Genomic DNA, 7788 nt, shown 5'->3' with positions numbered 1-7788 from the left:
TTAAATTAAGATATTTTACTTTAATTTTCTGTTTTACAGTGAAGGTGTATTTTTACATTCAAACTGGTTTTACATTCAATTCTGGATACAAATATAACAAAATATATAGCAAACTAAATATCAAACAATAATTGTTTTTAAAGAGTACAAATCTGCACTGCAAATCTGCACAGGTTGAAACTTCCAGGCCTCTGCCCACACCACAAAACAACATTTGACCAATTCATTAAATATAACAGCAAATAAAAATAAATATACACATTTTCTAACTGTTGTTTTAAACAAGTTTTTTTCTATATTTGCAAGGCTACTTGCTGTCTTTCCGTGTTCTTTTGAGCGTGATTGGTCAATCTGAACGTCATCCAGAAATCTGACCAATGACAGTGCGCGCCTTCAGTTTGAATTATACACCCGTTGCCGTTGGAGTTGCTCGTTGCTCGTGGCTCGCGGGGACGCGACGCGATCGCGCGGCTTCTAATCTTCAACAGGACGGCTTCTTCTGTCCATTAATGGCATTGCATGGATCATTTTAAACCTGTTAAAATCTTATTTTGGACGAATTTTGATTGTGGGATGTCGACTGAGAACGAAAAAACATGAATACGAACAGACTAAGTTTCCAATGGCGGACAGCAGACGGCAGAAGGTAACGTAAACCCCTTTATATTTTTTCTACTGCTTATCAAGATATATAACGTTAGTGCATTAAAGTCATATGCTAATCGTGATTAACTTACATATTCTGTTTCTGTGTTTTGTTGTAATATTGTTAAGATAGGGCTGGGTGTTATGGCGATCTGATGATACTGACTATTGTTAGTGATTTTGCTGTAAACGTTAACATTACTGTTTTATATTGCGGAATGGGAATATAGCGTATATAACGCAGCACTGACTGTACTAAAACTTTTTGACATTTTGACAAGGAAACATGCATGAATGTAGAATAATGAACGGGACATGCATGTGTTAAAATAAGCCTCTCTCAGACAGCAGGCGATCCCGAAATCAATTATCTTTCTGGAAAATGCACAAAATTATCTCAGAAACCTTGTCATGTGAGGTATTCACTTGATTTAAACAGTCAGTTATGTCTTAAGTAAAGTCAAACAGTTTAAGTTAACGTGGGGAAACCCGGATGCGTGTCATTCTGTGCATCCGTTCTTAAAGGGGCTGCAGCTTTGTCATCATTTTAATCAAACAACAAAAGAATAGAGAAGACCTTCTGCTTCTTTAAGAATCAAGTGATATTAATTAATTGAATATCATACAGTGAAGACTTTTAAAGCAGTATTATTCTGTAGCATTTTAATAAAATATCCATCAAAATAAATATATTGTGATATCGTTATTGTAAAATATAATTTCTCATGTATGTATAATTATATGGTCATAATGCCCATCCCTACTGTCAGCTAGTTTTAAGATCAAGCTTGTCATAAAATGTAACAGAGCTTTGGAATGATTAATCTGAGATCATGTTCACTCATTCAGCAGAGAGGACAGGAAAACACCATACTTGGACTGAAGAATTATAGGCAAACCAGGATTTTGGATCTACTGTAAAGTTTTTGTATGGGCCTGGTGAGTATGTTTTGCAAGTCCATGTCCGTAAGTTGATAATTAATATTAATGTTTTATCAAACAAATTAATATTCATTTGTGTGTGTGCATGTTTCTTCCCCCCTCATGATCCAGAAGTTTTGGATCCATGATCCTGAAGAACTTTTACAGATGTTGACCCTGAATGTGTAAAAGGTACTCTTAAAAATGTTGTCATTATTTTAATGTTCTCTGTTTTTTTCTGTAATGTAGACGCATGCATTTTCTGTGAAGTTGCTTTGAAACAATATCAGGGTTTTTCCTACATTGAACATTTTTTGCCGGCCGCCAAAACAAATTTTTGTCCCGCCAAAGCCTTATTTGATGAGTTATTGTGATTTATGAGTGATGTAGTAGATAACTGCTGCACTTGAGTTAACTGAGTGACAGAGAGAACGACCAGTGAGCTCCTACCCCGCTCGCACGCTCTCTGTCTTCAAAATAAGCATTCTTAGCTTTCTAATGTTTCACATATTACGTTAATCAAAATCAAAAGGTCGGAAGACCGAATCCATGTTGCACGTGGCGCTATCAGACGTCTTCCTTTAATTACCGCTGGGTGTGAAATGCGCTCAAAAAACATTGACTGATTCTCTGACCAGCTGACATAAAGCATACTTTAAATAAACAGGAAACAAATCCTATCCGGTTATGAAGAGTTTTCTGTGTCTTGACAAATCTTTCGCGATTTTCTAAAGACGGGATTCACACACAACGCGTCTGCTAATGTCCGATTCGCCACCTAATGGCTCCTCTGAACCGAATCATTTTAACGACTGGTTAGAACTGATCTGTCCAACACTGAACTAACAAATCAGTTTAATCATTTACTCAGAACAACACCTGAAATGAGAACACAAGTGTGCTTACACACTTTAGCAAGAGTGGATAGTAAGAATTATTTTTAATTATCCACAGTCTTTCAGCTTATTTATGTGGACAATGTGTAGTAAAATAAATAGCCTAAAATCATTTAGTTTAGACTGGAGTGAGGTGAACCCAGAACAAATTTGTTGTTAGCTAGCTGATTGTATATGGCAGAAAATTAGGCTATTTGTTCATTTTTTTTAATACTATTTTTTTAATATTGATATGATTACCAAAACAATTATCAGTAAATAGTGTAAAAATGAGGAACAAAAACAAACATCAAGGTATCAAAATAAGATAAGCAAAAGTTACAAACTTTCTTTGAATTTATTTCAAATTTATTGTCAGTATTGCGCTTGCAGATCAAGTGGGTAGGGTATTTTTTTTTTACCGTGCGTATGTGTGTGTATGAATGACCATGTCTGTCAGCCACCACCGAAGACCATTTTTGACCCAGGAAAAACCCTGAATATGTATTGTGAAAAGCGCTATACAAATACATTTTAATTGAATTGTTTTACTTACTTTTATTGGCATTAACTATATATTATTAATGTATTATTTGGCAGGTCTCAAGATGTATTTTATTTTGTGAGACTTTGCTGAGGAAGTATTCTTTGGCTCAGTCTGAAAAGGCCCAGAAAAGAAACACTATGAAGAACATCACACAGAACCGTCAGAGAAAGAGACGGGTAAGTTAAGAAACCGGTTAAGCTTTTTCCCTCCAGAATGTTACTATACCACTCTCTGAGTTTTAGTGGTTAATTTACTGTCATGTTTTGCAGTTGCTGGAGACCAGGTCCAGGGTTGCACAAACCAACACAGAACCTGTGGAAGACCGCAACTATAGACCTGATGAAGATGAAGATGCTGCTGTTGTTGATGATGGATGGCCAGTGTGGATGGTTTGGCTAGCTCAAACAACATTGTGTTAGAGTTGGTCACAATTATTTTATAATTATAATTTTAATATTCAATTGTTCCATTTTATATTTTCTTTATTCCTATGTTTATATACTTATACTTTTATTGGTTCCCATATATAGAACATTTACATATATTTTATATACACTTTTTAATTTATAGATTTCTTTGTCTCGTTTTATATTGTATACTTTGTATGTTTGTTCCTTTTTAGATGTCCATGTTGCTTTTGATCTCCACGTTTTGTATTGTTGTTCCTCTTACGTCGCCTTCCTTTAGAAACATTTTGTTCACTTATCTTTTCCCCCATTCATTTGAATGTATGTTTATAATGCTCTTTGTTCTTTTTATTTGGTTATATTGTTTACTTGGAATATTTATGTGTATTTTATATACACTTTTTTTTGTCTTATAAATGTATTGTTCTCATTTTATATTGTTTAATTTGTATATTTATTCTTTTCCTTTTTATGTTCACTGTGTATTTTATTCCTTTACATCTGTCTTTTAAATGCATTTTGTTAATTTGTTTTCCCTTTTTGTTTCTTTACCAATTCAATTTAACGTATATTTATGTTCTTTGGACTGTTTATATTTTTACATTTGTTCCTTTACATTTTCATCCCTTTTAAATACATTTAGTTCACTTGTTTTTGTTTCACCATTGTTTTAATGTTCGTTTATAATGCTGTTAAGAATGTTTTTTTTTTTTTTTTTATACCTTTTTAATAAATATTTCAGACTTTCTCAAATTGTTTTGTGTGTATTTTTCTTTTGGGAGGGAGAGGGGATTATTTTTTATATATATATATATATTATATATTAATTAGCAAAATCTGCATAGCTGGCCTATAACCAATCAAGTCCCTATGCTACAAAACCTAGCCCACCCTTAGCCTTAGAAGTAACCAATAAAATCACTTGACTGGGTTTTCAATGCGTCCTGTCGTCCAATAGCAGTCTGGGTTTTGGGAGTGGTTTTAAAAAAAACAACCAATCCAGTTTGAGATGAAGGACCAATAGGGGATGGAAGGCAAAGCTGTTTAGAGGTGTGAAAATGTCTCCTGGGAAAAACTTGATGGGATTATTTGCCATGGCAACAAATGGCTGTAGCATGGGAGTATACGGCCACAACATACATCCGATTTGGTACCATTTCGGATGAATACGGACATATACGGATCCATGGAATTTGACCTATCCGGCCAGTATACTCCTGGATTCTTCCGAATTTCAGCAGTGTATACAGGAGTATCCTGGTCCGGATACACCTTTTTTCATGCAGTGTAACTGTTAAAAGACGGAAACGTCTCGGTTACGTATGTAACCTTGGTTCCCTGAGTAAGGAACAAAACTCTGAGAGACCGTCGCCATGGGAACGCCATCAGTGTGACCAATGTCTGAAGCTCTTAAACCATCAAGCCATCAATTTATTGGCTAGCGACGCTTAATGCCGCCTTTAGAAATACATCATGTATGCTTTTATGTGCACGCTAGGCATCATCTCATCAGATTATACGACGAAGGAAGCTACTACTCGAAGAAGGGAATGTTATTCCCTACTCAGGGAACCAAGGTTACATACGTAACCGAGACGTTCCCTTTCATAGGTTCTCTCGACACTGCGAGACCGTCACCATGGGAATGGTAATACCATAAAGCCTTCACGTACCTGAGAGTAGCTGGAAGACCATGGGTTGACACAACCTTAGGAATATAGCCTGGCCTTGGTCGCAGCACAACTCTGACCAACCCCGGAACAAAGTCCATACAAGAGGGACTAACAGACAGGGCCTGCAGGTCCCCTATTCTCTTCAGAGAGGCCAACACCATTAAAAGAACGGTCTTAAGGGTCAGAAACCTCTCTGCCACCAGTTCCAAAGGCTCAAAAAGATCCCCTGTTAGTCCCTCCAGGACGACAGAGAGATCTCATGAAGGAATTCGTGCAGGGCGGAAAGTCCCTTGCAGAAAGCGAGAAACCAGGGGGTGACGTCCAACTGAAGCACCCTCTATCTGTACATGCTCAGCAGATATAGCTGCTACATAAACTTTCAAAGTGGCTGGGGCCACCCCTGTTGAAAAACGACTCTGTAAAAACTCCAGTATCGAACCAATGGGGCAACTAACTGGGTCCAGATTATGTAAATGTACACCAAGAGGTGAAAAGTTACCATTTGAGGGCATAAAGACGCCTCGTGGAGGGGGCTCTCGAGTTAAGAATATTATCAGTAATCTCCTCGGAGAGACCAGCACGTCTTAACGCGCCCTGCTCAGCTCAGGGGCCACACCCACAACTTCCACAAGTCCGGACGGGGGTGCTGGATCATACCCTGAGCTTGAGTCAACAGGTCTGGTCTGAGGGGAACCTCCCACGGAGGGCCGACTAACAAACTGACCAGGTCTGAGAACCATATCTGAGTGGGCCAATGAGGAGCCACCAGCCATAGACTTTTCACCTTGTCCAATCGCACTCTGAGCAGTACCGCTGGCAGCAGGCGAATCGGTGGAAGAGCAAAGAGACTGGTTCTGGGCCTTGTGTGGGCCAGAGCATCTATCCCCAGAGGGGACGGTGGTGACAGGGAGAACCAGAGCGGGCAGTGTGTTGTTGTGCTCGATGCAAATATGTCTACCTCTGCTCGACCAAACCTCAGGCATATTAGATCCACCAACTGAGGATGCAACCTCCAGGCCCCGGGATCCAAGCCCTGCCTCAAGAGCAAGTCTGCTCCGAGGTTCAAGTGGCCCGGAATGTGGACTGCTCTGACTGATAGAAACCTGGTCTGTGCCCAAAGAAGCACACGCTTCGCCAGCCTGTACAGGGGGAGAGAACATAAACCTCCATGACGATTGAGGTATGAAATCACTGTCATGTTGTCCGTCCTGACTAACACATGACACCCTTCCAAATGGGGTAAAAACTATTTGAGTGCTAGAAACACTGCTAGCAACTCCAAACGATTTATGTGCCATCCATCATGCACTTCGCTCCAGACCCCGAAAATTGGGTGTCCTTGATAGACCGCCCCCCAGTTTGTAAGGGATGCGTCCGTTGTAATCATCTTGCGACGACAGCATGTCCCTAGCTGAATTCCCTTGTGGAGCAGCGGGAGCTTCATCCACGGATGCAGAGTACGAATTTATTATCCGAACGTTCGAGGAGCCAAGGCTAGTCTGAATGAAAGGACACAGTACTGGTAAGCTGAACCCTTCGAAAGCGAACCTGAGGAACTTCCTGTGTCTCTTGACAATCTGGATGTGAAAATATGCATCAATCAGATCTATAGTTACAAACCAATCTCCAGTTCGAACCGGAGACAGGATGGACTTCAGCGTCAGCATCTTGAATTTGCTCACTCTGAGTGCAACATTTAAACGATGCAAGTCTAGAATCGGACGTAGTCCACCATCCTTTTTGGGCACCACAAAATAACGGCTGTAGAAGCCTGCCTCTGCCTGAGCGGGTGGAATCTCTTCTATAGCACATTTCTCTAGCAAAGATACAATTTATTGTCTCAAAGCCGGAGCTTCCCAAGGATGCACCGTCGTGGGAAGAACACCGTTGGAAAGGGGTGGACCCTTGTGGAACTGGACGGTATAACCGTGGCGAATAGTACGTAACACCCATGGTGAAATCTTGGGCAGGCGTTGCCACGCAGCCCAGTACTCTGCTAGGGGCTTTAACCATTCTGTTTTTGGTGCCTGATTAAAAGTTGGCACCAGTGTAACCTCTGATTGCAGAGAGCCTCTGGCATCTGCGGAAACAGGAAGCATATGTGTATCTGGAACGTTCTCCCACACAGAGTGATCTGACTGCATAGAGCTCTGAAGCACAAGAGTGGCAGAGGCGTCTAATACAGGGTGCTAATACAGGGAGCTGACACCCCATCCCGGCGCTGGGGGGTTTTAACGCAGTCATAAACGGGCCACACGTGACCCTAAGGCTTTTACCTGAGCTCCGAAGGCTAGAGTGGGCGGAATGTCTGGTATGGTGCTCGTCGATGTGGCCCGGCCTATAACTGCCCGAGGCGCTTTTAGCGGCGGAACAGTAACAGTGTGAGGGACCAAGCAGTCAAGGGCAAAGAATACAGGATTTCCAACCAAAAAATTATTTATTAAATGCCAAACAAAGTGACAAATTAAATAACTTGGAAACTAAATGAAAATAACGTCAGGTCTGGGCCCATAAACAAAGGTAAACTAAAGAGAATCAAAACTGAACAATAATCAAACAAACCAAACAAAGGAAAACATGGCCTCCCAAATGCCACAACTGGGAAAACTTATATACACAAAGGACTAGTCCATTACGCACACCGGGAACGACAAACACCAATTAAACACAGTTAGAATGAATACCATAATTCATTCACAAAAAATAAAGAAATGGGTCAT

General features: G+C 40.2%; 1 long non-coding RNA gene across 1 annotated transcript; it reads left to right on the top strand.

The window, feature by feature from the left end:
• Positions 1–1495: 1495 nt before the first annotated feature.
• LOC307144019 lies at positions 1496–3160 on the top strand. Its single transcript, XR_013818667.1, has 3 exons — positions 1496–1584; positions 1699–1758; positions 3042–3160. It is a non-coding gene; the product is annotated as an uncharacterized lncRNA (long non-coding RNA).
• Positions 3161–7788: the final 4628 nt, after the last annotated feature.

Source organism: Gobio gobio (assembly GCF_949357685.1).
Source record: "Gobio gobio genome assembly, chromosome: 2".
In the NCBI taxonomy this organism is placed as follows: domain Eukaryota; kingdom Metazoa; phylum Chordata; class Actinopteri; order Cypriniformes; family Gobionidae; genus Gobio; species Gobio gobio.
Note: the sequence above shows the minus strand (reverse complement) of the source record. Positions and strands in the feature narration are given on the sequence as shown.